The sequence below is a fragment of the Phyllobates terribilis genome, unplaced genomic scaffold, assembly GCF_046119375.1.
Source record: "Phyllobates terribilis strain yellow unplaced genomic scaffold, ASM4611937v1 Scaffold_38__1_contigs__length_12584779, whole genome shotgun sequence".
NCBI lineage: Eukaryota > Metazoa > Chordata > Amphibia > Anura > Dendrobatidae > Phyllobates > Phyllobates terribilis.
Genome location: NW_027362798.1, coordinates 2,639,142 through 2,659,750, shown reverse-complemented (window position 1 = coordinate 2,659,750; position 20,609 = coordinate 2,639,142). Strand labels below are relative to the sequence as shown.

General features: G+C 46.2%; 10 non-coding genes across 10 annotated transcripts; all 10 read right to left on the bottom strand.

The window, feature by feature from the left end:
* Positions 1–575: 575 nt before the first annotated feature.
* On the bottom strand, positions 576–766 carry LOC141183138 (U2 spliceosomal RNA). The gene has a single exon (XR_012258144.1). It is a non-coding gene; the product is annotated as a U2 spliceosomal RNA (small nuclear RNA).
* Positions 767–1,881: 1,115 nt separating this feature from the next.
* LOC141183042 (U2 spliceosomal RNA) lies at positions 1,882–2,072 on the bottom strand. Its single transcript, XR_012258056.1, has one exon. It is a non-coding gene; the product is annotated as a U2 spliceosomal RNA (small nuclear RNA).
* A 1,115-nt stretch (positions 2,073–3,187) lies between these two features.
* LOC141183040 (U2 spliceosomal RNA) lies at positions 3,188–3,378 on the bottom strand. The gene has a single exon (XR_012258055.1). It is a non-coding gene; the product is annotated as a U2 spliceosomal RNA (small nuclear RNA).
* A 1,115-nt stretch (positions 3,379–4,493) lies between these two features.
* LOC141183142 (U2 spliceosomal RNA) lies at positions 4,494–4,684 on the bottom strand. Its single transcript, XR_012258147.1, has one exon. It is a non-coding gene; the product is annotated as a U2 spliceosomal RNA (small nuclear RNA).
* A 1,115-nt stretch (positions 4,685–5,799) lies between these two features.
* Positions 5,800–5,990, bottom strand: LOC141183038 (U2 spliceosomal RNA). The gene has a single exon (XR_012258053.1). It is a non-coding gene; the product is annotated as a U2 spliceosomal RNA (small nuclear RNA).
* A 1,115-nt stretch (positions 5,991–7,105) lies between these two features.
* LOC141183037 (U2 spliceosomal RNA) lies at positions 7,106–7,296 on the bottom strand. Its single transcript, XR_012258052.1, has one exon. It is a non-coding gene; the product is annotated as a U2 spliceosomal RNA (small nuclear RNA).
* Positions 7,297–8,411: 1,115 nt separating this feature from the next.
* LOC141183036 (U2 spliceosomal RNA) lies at positions 8,412–8,602 on the bottom strand. Its single transcript, XR_012258051.1, has one exon. It is a non-coding gene; the product is annotated as a U2 spliceosomal RNA (small nuclear RNA).
* A 1,115-nt stretch (positions 8,603–9,717) lies between these two features.
* Positions 9,718–9,907, bottom strand: LOC141183347 (U2 spliceosomal RNA). Its single transcript, XR_012258328.1, has one exon. It is a non-coding gene; the product is annotated as a U2 spliceosomal RNA (small nuclear RNA).
* Positions 9,908–16,082: 6,175 nt separating this feature from the next.
* Positions 16,083–16,273, bottom strand: LOC141183035 (U2 spliceosomal RNA). The gene has a single exon (XR_012258050.1). It is a non-coding gene; the product is annotated as a U2 spliceosomal RNA (small nuclear RNA).
* A 1,109-nt stretch (positions 16,274–17,382) lies between these two features.
* Positions 17,383–17,582, bottom strand: LOC141183319 (U2 spliceosomal RNA). Its single transcript, XR_012258305.1, has one exon. It is a non-coding gene; the product is annotated as a U2 spliceosomal RNA (small nuclear RNA).
* Between the last annotated feature and the right edge of the window lie 3,027 nt (positions 17,583–20,609).

Genomic DNA, 20,609 nt, shown 5'->3' with positions numbered 1-20,609 from the left:
CAACCAAACTTTTTGGGTTGGGTTCTCTTTTATAGTCTGCAGGCATTAAATGAAAGAAGTCAGTGTTCCAGCAGAAGGAGACAACGTTTCAGAAAAGGCATTGTAGCAAACCAAAAAAGAAATTTTAAGCGCAGCAGAGTAACCAGCGCACATACCTGTTAGCTCAGGTGAGTTTAAAAGGCTGCTGTTGATAACAAGGGCATTTGCTAAATAGATGGTGTGTGTGCAACAATATACTGAAAGGTCAATTATATTGTGCAGCTTATCTCACCACCTGTAGTTATTTAGGTGAAAGCTCCAAAATGCTTGCCTAATATGTCTGTTTATCCAAAAGGAAGTAAAAAGGGAGAGCTAGAAAGATAGCATTGCATCACATTACATGGCAATGCAATGCACAGTTGCTGAAGTTGAACCAAAATGAGCTTGTAATCTGGCTTCTGCAACTTTGAACATGAAAAATCCAATGAGGAGAAGAAAAGCAAAGCCAAAGAGTCCATCCCAAAATCCGACAAACAAGCAAAATGAACAAAAAACATTGAATTCAATTCTTTCTGATTTTAGAAACTGCATTAAAGAAGGGGTGCACCGGTCCTGGAGATACTGCAATACCAGGTCAATGCATGGAGTGGACAGAGCAAGCTCTTTTTCCATCTCCCTGTTCTAAAAATCCATTTAATATATGGTCCCCAGATAGGGGACGTATCAGATATTAAACTGATAAGAACAGATACTACACTTGATCTTAGCCAAAAGGCCGAGAAGCGATAACCAGAATTGGTTTCAAACTACGGAGCCACCCAAGGATCCTGAAAAGTCCATTTGTGGAGATGAGCTCCTGGACTCCCGTTAAGAAGACATGTTGTCAACCTCTAGATCCCTTACATGCCTGCACTTTTCGGCTTGCTGCTGCTGCAATCCACGCGTTTTAGATCTGCATAACTCCACCTCTTTAAACACAGCACCTTCACCCCCTGCTGTTCCCACCCGCCTCAACACCGTTGGAAGGGAGGAGAACCAATTAAGGCGGGGGGTGGGGTGGAACGAGCAGCTGTCTACCCTTAGCAGGAGGGCTCCTGATTACATACCTCTCCTGCTGCTGCTGCTGCTGGCTGTCCAGCAGCAGACTGAAGGTGGCTGCTGCTGTGCACAGGTATATAAAGGCTCAGAGCCTATTATGACACGCGCAGCCAGCGTTCCATTGCCACATTCCATCTACTGCAGGCAGGATACCTGGCTGGCTGAATGTCGCTGAGAAGCTCACAGAGACCGCCATAAGCAACAGTTTAACAGAATGCCACAGACTAATCAACCAAACTTTTTGGGTTGGGTTCTCTTTTATAGTCTGCAGGCATTAAATGAAAGAAGTCAGTGTTCCAGCAGAAGGAGACAACGTTTCAGAAAAGGCATTGTAGCAAACCAAAAAAGAAATTTTAAGCGCAGCAGAGTAACCAGCGCACATACCTGTTAGCTCAGGTGAGTTTAAAAGGCTGCTGTTGATAACAAGGGCATTTGCTAAATAGATGGTGTGTGTGCAACAATATACTGAAAGGTCAATTATATTGTGCAGCTTATCTCACCACCTGTAGTTATTTAGGTGAAAGCTCCAAAATGCTTGCCTAATATGTCTGTTTATCCAAAAGGAAGTAAAAAGGGAGAGCTAGAAAGATAGCATTGCATCACATTACATGGCAATGCAATGCACAGTTGCTGAAGTTGAACCAAAATGAGCTTGTAATCTGGCTTCTGCAACTTTGAACATGAAAAATCCAATGAGGAGAAGAAAAGCAAAGCCAAAGAGTCCATCCCAAAATCCGACAAACAAGCAAAATGAACAAAAAACATTGAATTCAATTCTTTCTGATTTTAGAAACTGCATTAAAGAAGGGGTGCACCGGTCCTGGAGATACTGCAATACCAGGTCAATGCGTGGAGTGGACAGAGCAAGCTCTTTTTCCATCTCCCTGTTCTAAAAATCCATTTAATATATGGTCCCCAGATAGGGGACGTATCAGATATTAAACTGATAAGAACAGATACTACACTTGATCTTAGCCAAAAGGCCGAGAAGCGATAACCAGAATTGGTTTCAAACTACGGAGCCACCCAAGGATCCTGAAAAGTCCATTTGTGGAGATGAGCTCCTGGACTCCCGTTAAGAAGACATGTTGTCAACCTCTAGATCCCTTACATGCCTGCACTTTTCGGCTTGCTGCTGCTGCAATCCACGCGTTTTAGATCTGCATAACTCCACCTCTTTAAACACAGCACCTTCACCCCCTGCTGTTCCCACCCGCCTCAACACCGTTGGAAGGGAGGAGAACCAATTAAGGCGGGGGGTGGGGTGGAACGAGCAGCTGTCTACCCTTAGCAGGAGGGCTCCTGATTACATACCTCTCCTGCTGCTGCTGCTGCTGGCTGTCCAGCAGCAGACTGAAGGTGGCTGCTGCTGTGCACAGGTATATAAAGGCTCAGAGCCTATTATGACACGCGCAGCCAGCGTTCCATTGCCACATTCCATCTACTGCAGGCAGGATACCTGGCTGGCTGAATGTCGCTGAGAAGCTCACAGAGACCGCCATAAGCAACAGTTTAACAGAATGCCACAGACTAATCAACCAAACTTTTTGGGTTGGGTTCTCTTTTATAGTCTGCAGGCATTAAATGAAAGAAGTCAGTGTTCCAGCAGAAGGAGACAACGTTTCAGAAAAGGCATTGTAGCAAACCAAAAAAGAAATTTTAAGCGCAGCAGAGTAACCAGCGCACATACCTGTTAGCTCAGGTGAGTTTAAAAGGCTGCTGTTGATAACAAGGGCATTTGCTAAATAGATGGTGTGTGTGCAACAATATACTGAAAGGTCAATTATATTGTGCAGCTTATCTCACCACCTGTAGTTATTTAGGTGAAAGCTCCAAAATGCTTGCCTAATATGTCTGTTTATCCAAAAGGAAGTAAAAAGGGAGAGCTAGAAAGATAGCATTGCATCACATTACATGGCAATGCAATGCACAGTTGCTGAAGTTGAACCAAAATGAGCTTGTAATCTGGCTTCTGCAACTTTGAACATGAAAAATCCAATGAGGAGAAGAAAAGCAAAGCCAAAGAGTCCATCCCAAAATCCGACAAACAAGCAAAATGAACAAAAAACATTGAATTCAATTCTTTCTGATTTTAGAAACTGCATTAAAGAAGGGGTGCACCGGTCCTGGAGATACTGCAATACCAGGTCAATGCGTGGAGTGGACAGAGCAAGCTCTTTTTCCATCTCCCTGTTCTAAAAATCCATTTAATATATGGTCCCCAGATAGGGGACGTATCAGATATTAAACTGATAAGAACAGATACTACACTTGATCTTAGCCAAAAGGCCGAGAAGCGATAACCAGAATTGGTTTCAAACTACGGAGCCACCCAAGGATCCTGAAAAGTCCATTTGTGGAGATGAGCTCCTGGACTCCCGTTAAGAAGACATGTTGTCAACCTCTAGATCCCTTACATGCCTGCACTTTTCGGCTTGCTGCTGCTGCAATCCACGCGTTTTAGATCTGCATAACTCCACCTCTTTAAACACAGCACCTTCACCCCCTGCTGTTCCCACCCGCCTCAACACCGTTGGAAGGGAGGAGAACCAATTAAGGCGGGGGGTGGGGTGGAACGAGCAGCTGTCTACCCTTAGCAGGAGGGCTCCTGATTACATACCTCTCCTGCTGCTGCTGCTGCTGGCTGTCCAGCAGCAGACTGAAGGTGGCTGCTGCTGTGCACAGGTATATAAAGGCTCAGAGCCTATTATGACACGCGCAGCCAGCGTTCCATTGCCACATTCCATCTACTGCAGGCAGGATACCTGGCTGGCTGAATGTCGCTGAGAAGCTCACAGAGACCGCCATAAGCAACAGTTTAACAGAATGCCACAGACTAATCAACCAAACTTTTTGGGTTGGGTTCTCTTTTATAGTCTGCAGACATTAAATGAAAGAAGTCAGTGTTCCAGCAGAAGGAGACAACGTTTCAGAAAAGGCATTGTAGCAAACCAAAAAAGAAATTTTAAGCGCAGCAGAGTAACCAGCGCACATACCTGTTAGCTCAGGTGAGTTTAAAAGGCTGCTGTTGATAACAAGGGCATTTGCTAAATAGATGGTGTGTGTGCAACAATATACTGAAAGGTCAATTATATTGTGCAGCTTATCTCACCACCTGTAGTTATTTAGGTGAAAGCTCCAAAATGCTTGCCTAATATGTCTGTTTATCCAAAAGGAAGTAAAAAGGGAGAGCTAGAAAGATAGCATTGCATCACATTACATGGCAATGCAATGCACAGTTGCTGAAGTTGAACCAAAATGAGCTTGTAATCTGGCTTCTGCAACTTTGAACATGAAAAATCCAATGAGGAGAAGAAAAGCAAAGCCAAAGAGTCCATCCCAAAATCCGACAAACAAGCAAAATGAACAAAAAACATTGAATTCAATTCTTTCTGATTTTAGAAACTGCATTAAAGAAGGGGTGCACCGGTCCTGGAGATACTGCAATACCAGGTCAATGCGTGGAGTGGACAGAGCAAGCTCTTTTTCCATCTCCCTGTTCTAAAAATGCATTTAATATATGGTCCCCAGATAGGGGACGTATCAGATATTAAACTGATAAGAACAGATACTACACTTGATCTTAGCCAAAAGGCCGAGAAGCGATAACCAGAATTGGTTTCAAACTACGGAGCCACCCAAGGATCCTGAAAAGTCCATTTGTGGAGATGAGCTCCTGGACTCCCGTTAAGAAGACATGTTGTCAACCTCTAGATCCCTTACATGCCTGCACTTTTCGGCTTGCTGCTGCTGCAATCCACGCGTTTTAGATCTGCATAACTCCACCTCTTTAAACACAGCACCTTCACCCCCTGCTGTTCCCACCCGCCTCAACACCGTTGGAAGGGAGGAGAACCAATTAAGGCGGGGGGTGGGGTGGAACGAGCAGCTGTCTACCCTTAGCAGGAGGGCTCCTGATTACATACCTCTCCTGCTGCTGCTGCTGCTGGCTGTCCAGCAGCAGACTGAAGGTGGCTGCTGCTGTGCACAGGTATATAAAGGCTCAGAGCCTATTATGACACGCGCAGCCAGCGTTCCATTGCCACATTCCATCTACTGCAGGCAGGATACCTGGCTGGCTGAATGTCGCTGAGAAGCTCACAGAGACCGCCATAAGCAACAGTTTAACAGAATGCCACAGACTAATCAACCAAACTTTTTGGGTTGGGTTCTCTTTTATAGTCTGCAGGCATTAAATGAAAGAAGTCAGTGTTCCAGCAGAAGGAGACAACGTTTCAGAAAAGGCATTGTAGCAAACCAAAAAAGAAATTTTAAGCGCAGCAGAGTAACCAGCGCACATACCTGTTAGCTCAGGTGAGTTTAAAAGGCTGCTGTTGATAACAAGGGCATTTGCTAAATAGATGGTGTGTGTGCAACAATATACTGAAAGGTCAATTATATTGTGCAGCTTATCTCACCACCTGTAGTTATTTAGGTGAAAGCTCCAAAATGCTTGCCTAATATGTCTGTTTATCCAAAAGGAAGTAAAAAGGGAGAGCTAGAAAGATAGCATTGCATCACATTACATGGCAATGCAATGCACAGTTGCTGAAGTTGAACCAAAATGAGCTTGTAATCTGGCTTCTGCAACTTTGAACATGAAAAATCCAATGAGGAGAAGAAAAGCAAAGCCAAAGAGTCCATCCCAAAATCCGACAAACAAGCAAAATGAACAAAAAACATTGAATTCAATTCTTTCTGATTTTAGAAACTGCATTAAAGAAGGGGTGCACCGGTCCTGGAGATACTGCAATACCAGGTCAATGCGTGGAGTGGACAGAGCAAGCTCTTTTTCCATCTCCCTGTTCTAAAAATCCATTTAATATATGGTCCCCAGATAGGGGACGTATCAGATATTAAACTGATAAGAACAGATACTACACTTGATCTTAGCCAAAAGGCCGAGAAGCGATAACCAGAATTGGTTTCAAACTACGGAGCCACCCAAGGATCCTGAAAAGTCCATTTGTGGAGATGAGCTCCTGGACTCCCGTTAAGAAGACATGTTGTCAACCTCTAGATCCCTTACATGCCTGCACTTTTCGGCTTGCTGCTGCTGCAATCCACGCGTTTTAGATCTGCATAACTCCACCTCTTTAAACACAGCACCTTCACCCCCTGCTGTTCCCACCCGCCTCAACACCGTTGGAAGGGAGGAGAACCAATTAAGGCGGGGGGTGGGGTGGAACGAGCAGCTGTCTACCCTTAGCAGGAGGGCTCCTGATTACATACCTCTCCTGCTGCTGCTGCTGCTGGCTGTCCAGCAGCAGACTGAAGGTGGCTGCTGCTGTGCACAGGTATATAAAGGCTCAGAGCCTATTATGACACGCGCAGCCAGCGTTCCATTGCCACATTCCATCTACTGCAGGCAGGATACCTGGCTGGCTGAATGTCGCTGAGAAGCTCACAGAGACCGCCATAAGCAATAGTTTAACAGAATGCCACAGACTAATCAACCAAACTTTTTGGGTTGGGTTCTCTTTTATAGTCTGCAGGCATTAAATGAAAGAAGTCAGTGTTCCAGCAGAAGGAGACAACGTTTCAGAAAAGGCATTGTAGCAAACCAAAAAAGAAATTTTAAGCGCAGCAGAGTAACCAGCGCACATACCTGTTAGCTCAGGTGAGTTTAAAAGGCTGCTGTTGATAACAAGGGCATTTGCTAAATAGATGGTGTGTGTGCAACAATATACTGAAAGGTCAATTATATTGTGCAGCTTATCTCACCACCTGTAGTTATTTAGGTGAAAGCTCCAAAATGCTTGCCTAATATGTCTGTTTATCCAAAAGGAAGTAAAAAGGGAGAGCTAGAAAGATAGCATTGCATCACATTACATGGCAATGCAATGCACAGTTGCTGAAGTTGAACCAAAATGAGCTTGTAATCTGGCTTCTGCAACTTTGAACATGAAAAATCCAATGAGGAGAAGAAAAGCAAAGCCAAAGAGTCCATCCCAAAATCCGACAAACAAGCAAAATGAACAAAAAACATTGAATTCAATTCTTTCTGATTTTAGAAACTGCATTAAAGAAGGGGTGCACCGGTCCTGGAGATACTGCAATACCAGGTCAATGCGTGGAGTGGACAGAGCAAGCTCTTTTTCCATCTCCCTGTTCTAAAAATCCATTTAATATATGGTCCCCAGATAGGGGACGTATCAGATATTAAACTGATAAGAACAGATACTACACTTGATCTTAGCCAAAAGGCCGAGAAGCGATAACCAGAATTGGTTTCAAACTACGGAGCCACCCAAGGATCCTGAAAAGTCCATTTGTGGAGATGAGCTCCTGGACTCCCGTTAAGAAGACATGTTGTCAACCTCTAGATCCCTTACATGCCTGCACTTTTCGGCTTGCTGCTGCTGCAATCCACGCGTTTTAGATCTGCATAACTCCACCTCTTTAAACACAGCACCTTCACCCCCTGCTGTTCCCACCCGCCTCAACACCGTTGGAAGGGAGGAGAACCAATTAAGGCGGGGGGTGGGGTGGAACGAGCAGCTGTCTACCCTTAGCAGGAGGGCTCCTGATTACATACCTCTCCTGCTGCTGCTGCTGCTGGCTGTCCAGCAGCAGACTGAAGGTGGCTGCTGCTGTGCACAGGTATATAAAGGCTCAGAGCCTATTATGACACGCGCAGCCAGCGTTCCATTGCCACATTCCATCTACTGCAGGCAGGATACCTGGCTGGCTGAATGTCGCTGAGAAGCTCACAGAGACCGCCATAAGCAACAGTTTAACAGAATGCCACAGACTAATCAACCAAACTTTTTGGGTTGGGTTCTCTTTTATAGTCTGCAGGCATTAAATGAAAGAAGTCAGTGTTCCAGCAGAAGGAGACAACGTTTCAGAAAAGGCATTGTAGCAAACCAAAAAAGAAATTTTAAGCGCAGCAGAGTAACCAGCGCACATACCTGTTAGCTCAGGTGAGTTTAAAAGGCTGCTGTTGATAACAAGGGCATTTGCTAAATAGATGGTGTGTGTGCAACAATATACTGAAAGGTCAATTATATTGTGCAGCTTATCTCACCACCTGTAGTTATTTAGGTGAAAGCTCCAAAATGCTTGCCTAATATGTCTGTTTATCCAAAAGGAAGTAAAAAGGGAGAGCTAGAAAGATAGCATTGCATCACATTACATGGCAATGCAATGCACAGTTGCTGAAGTTGAACCAAAATGAGCTTGTAATCTGGCTTCTGCAACTTTGAACATGAAAAATCCAATGAGGAGAAGAAAAGCAAAGCCAAAGAGTCCATCCCAAAATCCGACAAACAAGCAAAATGAACAAAAAACATTGAATTCAATTCTTTCTGATTTTAGAAACTGCATTAAAGAAGGGGTGCACCGGTCCTGGAGATACTGCAATACCAGGTCAATGCGTGGAGTGGACAGAGCAAGCTCTTTTTCCATCTCCCTGTTCTAAAAATCCATTTAATATATGGTCCCCAGATAGGGGACGTATCAGATATTAAACTGATAAGAACAGATACTACACTTGATCTTAGCCAAAAGGCCGAGAAGCGATAACCAGAATTGGTTTCAAACTACGGAGCCACCCAAGGATCCTGAAAAGTCCATTTGTGGAGATGAGCTCCTGGACTCCCGTTAAGAAGACATGTTGTCAACCTCTAGATCCCTTACATGCCTGCACTTTTCGGCTTGCTGCTGCTGCAATCCACGCGTTTTAGATCTGCATAACTCCACCTCTTTAAACACAGCACCTTCACCCCCTGCTGTTCCCACCCGCCTCAACACCGTTGGAAAGGAGGAGAACCAATTAAGGCGGGGGGTGGGGTGGAACGAGCAGCTGTCTACCCTTAGCAGGAGGGCTCCTGATTACATACCTCTCCTGCTGCTGCTGCTGCTGGCTGTCCAGCAGCAGACTGAAGGTGGCTGCTGCTGTGCACAGGTATATAAAGGCTCAGAGCCTATTATGACACGCGCAGCCAGCGTTCCATTGCCACATTCCATCTACTGCAGGCAGGATACCTGGCTGGCTGAATGTCGCTGAGAAGCTCACAGAGACCGCCATAAGCAACAGTTTAACAGAATGCCACAGACTAATCAACCAAACTTTTTGGGTTGGGTTCTCTTTTATAGTCTGCAGGCATTAAATGAAAGAAGTCAGTGTTCCAGCAGAAGGAGACAACGTTTCAGAAAAGGCATTGTAGCAAACCAAAAAAGAAATTTTAAGCGCAGCAGAGTAACCAGCGCACATACCTGTTAGCTCAGGTGAGTTTAAAAGGCTGCTGTTGATAACAAGGGCATTTGCTAAATAGATGGTGTGTGTGCAACAATATACTGAAAGGTCAATTATATTGTGCAGCTTATCTCACCACCTGTAGTTATTTAGGTGAAAGCTCCAAAATGCTTGCCTAATATGTCTGTTTATCCAAAAGGAAGTAAAAAGGGAGAGCTAGAAAGATAGCATTGCATCACATTACATGGCAATGCAATGCACAGTTGCTGAAGTTGAACCAAAATGAGCTTGTAATCTGGCTTCTGCAACTTTGAACATGAAAAATCCAATGAGGAGAAGAAAAGCAAAGCCAAAGAGTCCATCCCAAAATCCGACAAACAAGCAAAATGAACAAAAAACATTGAATTCAATTCTTTCTGATTTTAGAAACTGCATTAAAGAAGGGGTGCACCGGTCCTGGAGATACTGCAATACCAGGTCAATGCGTGGAGTGGACAGAGCAAGCTCTTTTTCCATCTCCCTGTTCTAAAAATCCATTTAATATATGGTCCCCAGATAGGGGACGTATCAGATATTAAACTGATAAGAACAGATCAGGTTTCAACATAATTTATTAAGTGCGTAAAAGATGGTTTACAATCAAAAACAACAACACAAACAGTACATTATTAAAACACAGAATTCCACCCATAAAAACCCCATATACGATTAGCATCCCTCCTCCCAATACATTTGACATCCCTCAAGTAATAAATATACATCTGGCTAAAAGCAATTTTAAGACAATCCTTCACAGAAATAGCATCACGTTTAAAAAGTAAAATATTGCGTGCCTTCCAAAGGGCGTCTTTAAAACAGTTAATCATACACCAACATATACAATAATGTTGAGGGGTCGGACATTTAAAAAGGCCATATAAAACATATTCATGGTTAAAATCTCTTAAACCGCAAGTCCATTTTAAAAGAATCCCAACTTTGTGCCAAAGTTCCTGTGCAAATGGGCAATTCCACATAAGGTGCAAGGTGGTTTCGTCATTAACACATGAGTCTCTGGGGCATTTTGCTCTGGCCACCAGGCCTCTCCTGTGTTGAAACTCTCTGGTGGGGAGGCACTGGTGGACCACCATCCATGCGATGTCCTTATGTCCATTTGCTAAGAATTTCCCGAAGACATTCTTCCAAACTTGCTTCGATCTCTCTTCTGAGAAATTTACTATGGGGGTCACATCTTCATTCCTCCTCAGAAAAGATAAAAGCTTCTTGCGGTCTTTAAAAATGTCCATATTAAAATCACCAAGGCTATAAAATCGAACAGTCTTTTCTAAGATTGCTTGGTGTTTGGGGGGGCATAGTAAAACAGGGGAATTCAACGACAACTTAAACCATCTTTTAAAAATCATCCCACAAGTATATTTTAAAAAATAACTTAGCGCACTATTACCATTAAAATGTTTGAAACAAAAGCAGAAATAATTTAAATACAAATAAATATGTAAATCGGGGACATCCCTTCCGCCGTTCATTTTATTCTTCCTCATTATTTCTCGCCTTAATTTTTCCATTTTGGAGTTCCATAAAAACATAAAGATCATCCTAGTCATTTTTTTAATTAAAACATCAGAGGGGGGGTACACCATAGCTATATACAGTATGAGGGGTAACAACACTGATTTTATAATTAAAATTTTCCCCTCCATTGTTAGGGACCTCAAACCCCAAAATGATATTTTCTTTGACATTTTTTCTATGACATTCTCCCAGCTTTGAGTTCCCACATTCTCCTCGTTAAAAACAACTCCAAGAATTTTTACATTGTCTTGTTTTATAGTGAGCTGCGGGAGTTGGGCGGTGTCCCAGGATCCCAAAGTCAGACATTCAGATTTATTTAAATTAAGTTTAAAACCGGATGCCTGGGAAAAAAAATCAATGCGCAACACCGCCCTCCGGAGGGAAGCAGGGTCCACGCACACAACCGTCACGTCATCCATGTAGCCAAAGACTCTCACATCACTGCCACCTCCGCCTGGAACAGGAACCCCTCTAATCACTTTGTCTTTCCTTATTGCGCTCAGCAGGGGCTCCATGGCGCAGATGAACAGGATGGGCGACAAGGGGCATCCCTGCTTCACTCCGGACTCAAGGGGAACTCCATCTGTTAAAAAGCCATTAAGAGAAATTTGACTAAAACAATTTTTATATAAAATCTTAATACAATTTAAAAGCATATTAGGGATACCCATTCTTTTTAAAACTCTAAAAAGAAATCTATGAGAGACTCTATCGAAAGCTTTTTCAAAATCTAGGGCTAAAAGAGCTACATTTTGACACCGGTCTCTGGAATACCAAATTACATCCCTTAATACGTTTAAAACCTCTGAAATACTTCTGCCTGGTACACTACAAACCTGCTCAGGCTGGATTAGTTTGGCAATGACACTCCTGAGCCGGTCTGCAACCACCTTAGCAAGTACCTTGTAATCAACATTTAGGAGAGTTATGGGTCTCCAATTCGCTAGAGTACTGCGGTCACCTTTTTTATATATCAAAGACACCACTCCTCTCCTCCACGAAAATGGCAACTGTTCACAAATAAAAACTTCTTTAAAAAGCATAAAAAGGTCCTCTTTTAAAATGTCCCAAAAAGTAAGGTAAAATTCTACAGGTAGTCCGTCACACCCAGGTGCTTTACCCTTAGAGAAACTTTTAAAAACATAAAATAATTCCTCTAAAACAATATCGCGTTCTAAAAACTCCTGGTCTGTAAAATTTAACTTAAAATCGAGATCATTAAGAGCATCAGATAAAAAGGACTCATCTATACACTTTTTACTAAATAGATGCTTATAAAAGTTAAAAGTAGCATTCAACATTCCCTGCATAGATGTTTCACCCTCTAGATTTGTGATCACTTCTCTTTTATCCATGACTTTTTTGAAGAAGAAGCGAGAGCACTTCTCCCCCTCCTCCAAGTGCTGCACTCTAGAGTTAAAAATAATCTCTTTCCCCTTTGTGTCTATGCAGTTCTGAATTTCAGTTTTTAGGCTAGCAATATCATCTCCCACCTCCACCCCTAGCTCTTTGAATTTAAAAAGTGTTTGTAGTTTGGTGTTAAGATCACTAAAACATCTTTTTTTCTCTCTAGCTTTACGTCTCCCTGCTTTTATAAAAAACATTCTGACTTTTTTTTTCAAATTTTCCCACCAGGTTACCATAGGGGCATCAGAAGGTTTTTGTCGCCGCCAGGCTTGATAGGCTTTACCAAAGTCTTGTCGAATCAGAGGGTCCTCCAGCAGGTAAGTACTTAGACGCCAGAGGCCCCTGTTGACCCTCTGTTCATCCCGGTATTCTAGATGCACCTCCAAGCCCTTATGGTCAGAAAATATATTTGATGTTAAAACACATTTTACAGGGTTAAAATCATCTGATAGGAAAATAAAATCGATCCTGGAGGACACCCCTCTTCCGGACCACGTATAACCAGGGTCCGTCGGCAGGAGTGACCTCCACGCATCGCATAATTTAAAATCAGTTATAAAATCTTTCAATAGATGACATGACTTATCCAATTTGCGTAAAGGGTCACCCCCTGCTCGTTGTTCACTAGCACAAAGACAATTAAAATCACCCCCTACGATCAGGGGAGATGACCCAGTACAGTACAATGGCAATATCCCAAATAAATTAATTCTCTCTTGCTTATCAGGGGGAGCATAAATATTCATTACACGTAGGGTAAAACCATTAAATTTAAAATGCACTAAAACCACTCTGCCTGGTACTATTTCTGTGACAGCATTTATAGTAATATTTCTCCCACGACAGAGGAAGCCCACCCCCGCTGACTTGTTGTCATTGGAGCCAGACCAGATGGAGGGCCCCAGTCTCCAATCTGTCTTGATATCATTATAATTTAGTGCATGTTGTATCCCGCATTCCTGTAATAAACATATGTCAAAGTCAGTGGTTTCTAAATACTTGAATAGAGCAGCCCTACGAACTGGGCTCTTTAATGACCTCACATTCAGTGAGACAAGTCTTAATGTGGGCATTCATAGGTCAGGGTGGTGGATCTTCCATGAGGACACCTGACTCAAAGCCCTGTATATCAAATTGCTCCAGGACATCCGGGCTAGAGGACCCAAACGACTCGATATTCTGTGAGCCGGCGGTTGCCCCCTCGTAGGTCACGGTTCCCAGCCACATTCCAGGAGACGCTGGGGCTTCGACATTCCGTCTCTTTTTCAGGGCAGACTCCACCAGGTCACTGGTGCAGTCCTCCTCTTCCTCCACCTCCTCCAGGGGGGGAGACTGGTCCATCAGGACAAGATCAGCAACACAGATTTCCTGATGTTCGCCACCTAGAAGCAAAGCCCCCTCATCTGGCTGGCTAATCGCCCTGGAAGATCCTGAGGCCATCGCTGCGTGGTCCCCTGTAGCCAACCGCACAGGGGCACCACCCTCCAGCCCAACAGGATCGGTATCGGGAACCATCGATACGGAGGATACCCTCCCAGAAGGAGGACCCCCCCGCTCCGGTCCATGCGAGGTCCGCCCATCGTTAAGGGACTTCGATGCAGGTGCCGCCCCAGAGGGGCCTCCGGGTCCCTGCTCCATCCCAGCCTTCTCGCCCTTCGAACCGCCCTCCGACGCCGGCCTGCCAGTGAAGACCGGTGGGCGCATCGGCTCAGCTTCAGAAGATGCAGCTTCTGCGTAGGTCCTGGTCCTGGTCCTGTTGGGGCATCCTCGGAACATGTGCCCCGCCTCACCGCAGAGATTACATTTCCTCCCAGCGGGACAGTCCTTCATTAAATGTCCGTAACAGCTGCAATTATTGCAGCGGTCTACTTTCCTGCCCGTGCAGGACGTTTGGGTATGACCCATTTGTCCACAGTTCCTGCAACATACTGGCATTCCAGGATAAAATAAGTAGCCTCTGCTCTTACCGATTACGAAGGTTGAGGGAGGGTGTAGCATTCCTCCCACTCCACTAAGGTCCCTCTTTAGACGGGCCATATACCTTCTCTTGCCGCACCAGAAGCCTACCGCGTTCTTCACAGTACCCAGGTATCTCAGATCATCACAATAGCGGGTAAGGTAGGTCGAGATGTCTGCAGCTTCCACAAAGGGGTTCGGGAAATGCACCACGATGGGGATCTCGTCATAAGCATACAAGAGACAAAAGGTTAGTCCATCCAATTCATCTAAGTAGTTTTTCTCGTTTACCTTTTGTACGAGTTGCTGACAGCATCCCTGGCTCTTGAAGGTGATGGTGTATGTCCCCTTGTACTCGTTGTCCTGGAAGCAGAATATGTCTTCCCGCCGAAACTCCAGAACTCCAAGAAGAATCCTATGGCAGATGTAGTCCAAATTCTTCTCCATCCTCGATGCTGCTCCAACTTCAATCCTCACGGTGTTCCGCATCCGGGCATCACCCGATGAATATGTGAGCATTGCCGGCATCCTTCACTCAGGAACGTACCGACTCTTCTCTCTGAAAGGCGCAAGCCTTCATGGGATCCCTTCCCGTTGCTCCCGGACTAATCCTTCCTCCCAATAGCAGCAGGGGGGTTAAGTCCCTCCGAAGAGGAACGATCCCCCCAGGCCGAGAGAAAGGGTACCAAGAGCACCTCACAGGCAAGACCACACAGGAAAACCTGATAGATCGTGCCAAAAGGCCGAGAAGCGATAACCAGAATTGGTTTCAAACTACGGAGCCACCCAAGGATCCTGAAAAGTCCATTTGTGGAGATGAGCTCCTGGACTCCCGTTAAGAAGACATGTTGTCAACCTCTAGATCCCTTACATGCCTGCACTTTTCGGCTTGCTGCTGCTGCAATCCACGCGTTTTAGATCTGCATAACTCCACCTCTTTAAACACAGCACCTTCACCCCCTGCTGTTCCCACCCGCCTCAACACCGTTGGAAGGGAGGAGAACCAATTAAGGCGGGGGGTGGGGTGGAACGAGCAGCTGTCTACCCTTAGCAGGAGGGCTCCTGATTACATACCTCTCCTGCTGCTGCTGCTGCTGGCTGTCCAGCAGCAGACTGAAGGTGGCTGCTGCTGTGCACAGGTATATAAAGGCTCAGAGCCTATTATGACACGCGCAGCCAGCGTTCCATTGCCACATTCCATCTACTGCAGGCAGGATACCTGGCTGGCTGAATGTCGCTGAGAAGCTCACAGAGACCGCCATAAGCAACAGTTTAACAGAATGCCACAGACTAATCAACCAAACTTTTTGGGTTGGGTTCTCTTTTATAGTCTGCAGGCATTAAATGAAAGAAGTCAGTGTTCCAGCAGAAGGAGACAACGTTTCAGAAAAGGCATTGTAGCAAACCAAAAAAGAAATTTTAAGCGCAGCAGAGTAACCAGCGCACATACCTGTTAGCTCAGGTGAGTTTAAAAGGCTGCTGTTGATAACAAGGGCATTTGCTAAATAGATGGTGTGTGTGCAACAATATACTGAAAGGTCAATTATATTCTGCAGCTTATCTCACCACCTGTAGTTATTTAGGTGAAAGCTCCAAAATGCTTGCCTAATATGTCTGTTTATCCAAAAGGAAGTAAAAAGGGAGAGCTAGAAAGATAGCATTGCATCACATTACATGGCAATGCAATGCACAGTTGCTGAAGTTGAACCAAAATGAGCTTGTAATCTGGCTTCTGCAACTTTGAACATGAAAAATCCAATGAGGAGAAGAAAAGCAAAGCCAAAGAGTCCATCCCAAAATCCGACAAACAAGCAAAATGAACAAAAAACATTGAATTCAATTCTTTCTGATTTTAGAAACTGCATTAAAGAAGGGGTGCACCGGTCCTGGAGATACTGCAATACCAGGTCAATGCGTGGAGTGGACAGAGCAAGCTCTTTTTCCATCTCCCTGTTCTAAAAATCCATTTAATATATGGTCCCCAGATAGGGGACGTATCAGATATTAAACTGATAAGAACAGATACTACACTTGATCTTAGCCAAAAGGCCGAGAAGCGATAACCAGAATTGGTTTCAAACTACGGAGCCACCCAAGGATCCTGAAAAGTCCATTTGTGGAGATGAGCTCCTGGACTCCCGTTAAGAAGACATGTTGTCAACCTCTAGATCCCTTACATGCCTGCACTTTTCGGCTTGCTGCTGCTGCAATCCACGCGTTTTAGATCTGCATAACTCCACCTCTTTAAACACAGCACCTTCACCCCCTGCTGTTCCCACCCGCCTCAACACCGTTGGAAGGGAGGAGAACCAATTAAGGCGGGGGGTGGGGTGGAACAAGCAGCTGTCTACCCTTAGCAGGAGGGCTCCTGATTACATACCTCTCCTGCTGCTGCTGGCTGTCCAGCAGCAGACTGAAGGTGGCTGCTGCTGTGCACAGGTATATAAAGGCTCAGAGCCTATTATGACACGCGCAGCCAGCGTTCCATTGCCACATTCCATCTACTGCAGGCAGGATACCTGGCTGGCTGAATGTCGCTGAGAAGCTCACAGAGACCGCCATAAGCAACAGTTTAACAGAATGCCACAGACTAATCAACCAAACTTTTTGGGTTGGGTTCTCTTTTATAGTCTGCAGGCATTAAATGAAAGAAGTCAGTGTTCCAGCAGAAGGAGACAACGTTTCAGAAAAGGCATTGTAGCAAACCAAAAAAGAAATTTTAAGCGCAGCAGAGTAACCAGCGCACATACCTGTTAGCTCAGGTGAGTTTAAAAGGCTGCTGTTGATAACAAGGGCATTTGCTAAATAGATGGTGTGTGTGCAACAATATACTGAAAGGTCAATTATATTGTGCAGCTTATCTCACCACCTGTAGTTATTTAGGTGAAAGCTCCAAAATGCTTGCCTAATATGTCTGTTTATCCAAAAGGAAGTAAAAAGGGAGAGCTAGAAAGATAGCATTGCATCACATTACATGGCAATGCAATGCACAGTTGCTGAAGTTGAACCAAAATGAGCTTGTAATCTGGCTTCTGCAACTTTGAACATGAAAAATCCAATGAGGAGAAGAAAAGCAAAGCCAAAGAGTCCATCCCAAAATCCGACAAACAAGCAAAATGAACAAAAAACATTGAATTCAATTCTTTCTGATTTTAGAAACTGCATTAAAGAAGGGGTGCACCGGTCCTGGAGATACTGCAATACCAGGTCAATGCGTGGAGTGGACAGAGCAAGCTCTTTTTCCATCTCCCTGTTCTAAAAATCCATTTAATATATGGTCCCCAGATAGGGGACGTATCAGATATTAAACTGATAAGAACAGATTTTTTTTTTTTTGATTGAATATATCTTTTATTAGCACAAAAAATAAGTTAACAGACAGTGTACAGTGCCGCAGCCCAGTACACACAGAATTCTACATCATATTTACATAGCATGAGGATACGACGCACTAACTAGACACATCACACCCCTATGCTACACAAAACACTCAATCTGAAAGAAAAGCATGTCAATCAATACAGTACGACGAACCGTGATAAGGGATGGGGATTGGGAAAAAGGGGATGGGGAGGGGAAAATCACAGGCCCGAAGCTTTATTGAAAGACAAGACACATAAGGGGAGAGGGGGAGGAGGGGTTTAGTCCTCGTCCTCGTCCTCCGGACCGTCCATGATGGAATAGTCTCTGAGCAGGCTGTGGATCAGCCTGCGGCAGTCCTGGATGGACATCCTCTCCCTCCTCAAGATGAGCCGGTTCCTGGCGACCCAAACGGCATCCTTGAAGCAGTTCATAAGGCGCCAAGCCTCCTGGATGGCTCCGACGGTATGAACCCCAGGGAAGAGTCCGTAAAGCACAGAATGGTGCGATAGGCTCGCCCTGGGGACAGAGTTCCTCAGGTCGTCCTCAAGTGCAGTCAATAGGCGCTGTGCAAATCCGCAGTCCCAAAAAGTGTGCAAAGATGTTTCCTCCACGAAGGGGCACCTTGGGCAGTACCGGGTCTTGCACAGGTTCCGGGCATGCATGAATGACCGGACGGGCAGTCCGCCCTGAATCGCCATCCACGACAAATCCTTGTGCCCGTTGGTCAGCCTGTCAGACGACACATTTGTCCACACAGTCTCCAGCGTGTCCTGGTGAAGTCCTGTGATGTTCTCCACGTCATCCTTGGCTCTGATTAGCTTGTGGATAGTTTTGGGCTTCCACAAGTCGGGCTTGAGTCCCTCCAGTTGATGCTCCCCCACAAATCGAACGACGTCTCCGTAGAACCATGGCGTCGTCCAGTTGTAGGGGAAGGAGCTGTCCCACTTGTCCCAGCCGAGTCGCCTCCAAAGAGGAAGCAGGAAGAAGCGAGACATGGACCTGCCCGCGGAGCCATTCTTGACTTGCAAAGTCCGGCGGACACAATCACACACAAAAGAGGATCGCAGGAGGGTGGGGATATCTGGAACGCCCTTCCCACCCTTGCGAGGCTCCTTGTACATGACGGCCCGCCTGACTCTGTCCATCTTGGATCCCCAGACAAAGTGAAACACTGTCCTGGTAATGGCCCTGCACACAGTGACGTGTGGGGGCCAGGCCTGCGCCGTGTACTGCAAGACGGGCAGGACCTCATTACGCAGGACGAGTGCCTTACCCTCACAAGTGAGGTGTCTGAGGCTCCAGAGTCCGATCCGTTGCTTCACCTTGGCCAAGCGTTCTTGCCAGGACTTGAGGGCCGCTCCTTCCTTCCCGAACCAGACTCCCAGCACCTTGAGGAAATCCGGTTGAATGTTGAAGGGGAAGGGGGCGGAGGAGGCCGGCTGCCAATCCCCGAAGAGCATGGCTTCCGACTTCCTGCAGTTGACTTTGGCCCCTGAAGCCCGGCCGAACCTCTCACACGTCTGGACGAGGGCGTCGACTGAACCACGATCAGCGCAGAAGACGGTGACGTCGTCCATGTAGAGCGAGCACTTGACCTCGTGTCGTCCCGGACCCGGTGCGGTGATCCCTCTGATCTCTCCATTCTGCCGGATAGCCTCTGCGAAGAGTTCTATAACACAAACAAAAAGAAGAGGTGATAGAGGGCAGCCTTGTCTGACCCCAGAGAGGACAGGGAAGGGGTCAGTCTTCCAGCCGTTCACCAACACCGAGCTGTGGATATCAAAATACATCAGACGGACATACGAACAAAACATGTTACCCAAACCTAACCGGTGCAGAGCTCGGCCCATGAACTCGTGGGAAACCCGGTCGAAGGCCTTCTCCTGATCCAAGGAGACCAGGGCCGCGTGTGCGCGGCGGACCTTGATGTACTCGACCGTGTCCCGCACGAGAGCGATGCTGTCTGCGATGCGACGTCCAGGGATGCCGCAGGTCTGGTCCGGGTGGATGATCCGTCCGATGACCGTCTTAAGTCGTGTCGCCATCGTCTTGGCCAGGATCTTGTAGTCCACGTTGAGCTGAGTGATGGGACGCCAATTCCTCAGGTCGCACCTCTCTCCCTTCCGCTTGTACAGGATCGTGACCATTCCTTCCCTCAAAGATGGAGGCATTCTACCCTCCACCACCATCTCCTCGTACAGGTCCAACAGGTCCGGACAGATGAGGTCTCCCAGCGCTACATAGAGCTCCGCTGGAAGACCATCACTGCCCGGGGTCCTGCCGGTCCTAAAGGATTTAGCGGCAGAGAGCAATTCGCCCACCATCAGAGGTTTGTCCAAGGCTGCCGTGCCTGCAGGATCAAGATGGTTAGTGATACCTGACAGGAACTTATCAGCAGCGTCGGGGTCGGTAGTCTTGTGGGAGTAGAGTTCGCTGTAGAAGTCGCTGACGACCCTCATCACGTCCTCCTTCCCACGTCGCATGTTTCCGCTCTCGTCTCGCAGCTCGTTCAGGGGCGTGTGACCGGCATGAAGTTTCCTGAAAAAGAATGAGTTACATTTCTCACCCTTCTCCAGATTCTCCACTTTGGAACGGAAGATGATTCGCTTGGACTCCTCCTCAAAGTGCCTTTTCAGGCTCTTCTTGGTCTCCTCCAGCTCCTCCCTCACGTCCCAGCCGCAGTGAAGAAGGTCCTGCAGCGACCGCAGCTCGCGCTGCAGCCCTCTGAAGTCCCTCCTCTTCTCACACGCCTGTTGTCGACCCTTGGCCTGAAAGAAACAGCGAAACTCAAGTTTAACATATTCCCACCAATCAGAGACTGTTTGGAAGCTACCCTTGTAGGACTGCCACATTGCGTAGGCTGCTCTCAGCTCCTCCACGACTTCATCCTGAGCCAGCAGAGCACAATTCAGCTTCCAGGAGCCGGGGCCGGACGGAAAACCGTCGCCGAGGACACCTTGTAAGTGAATGGCTCTGTGGTCGGAGAAGAAGCAGGAGACCATCGAGTGCCTACTCTGCCTGACTGCCCGAGAGG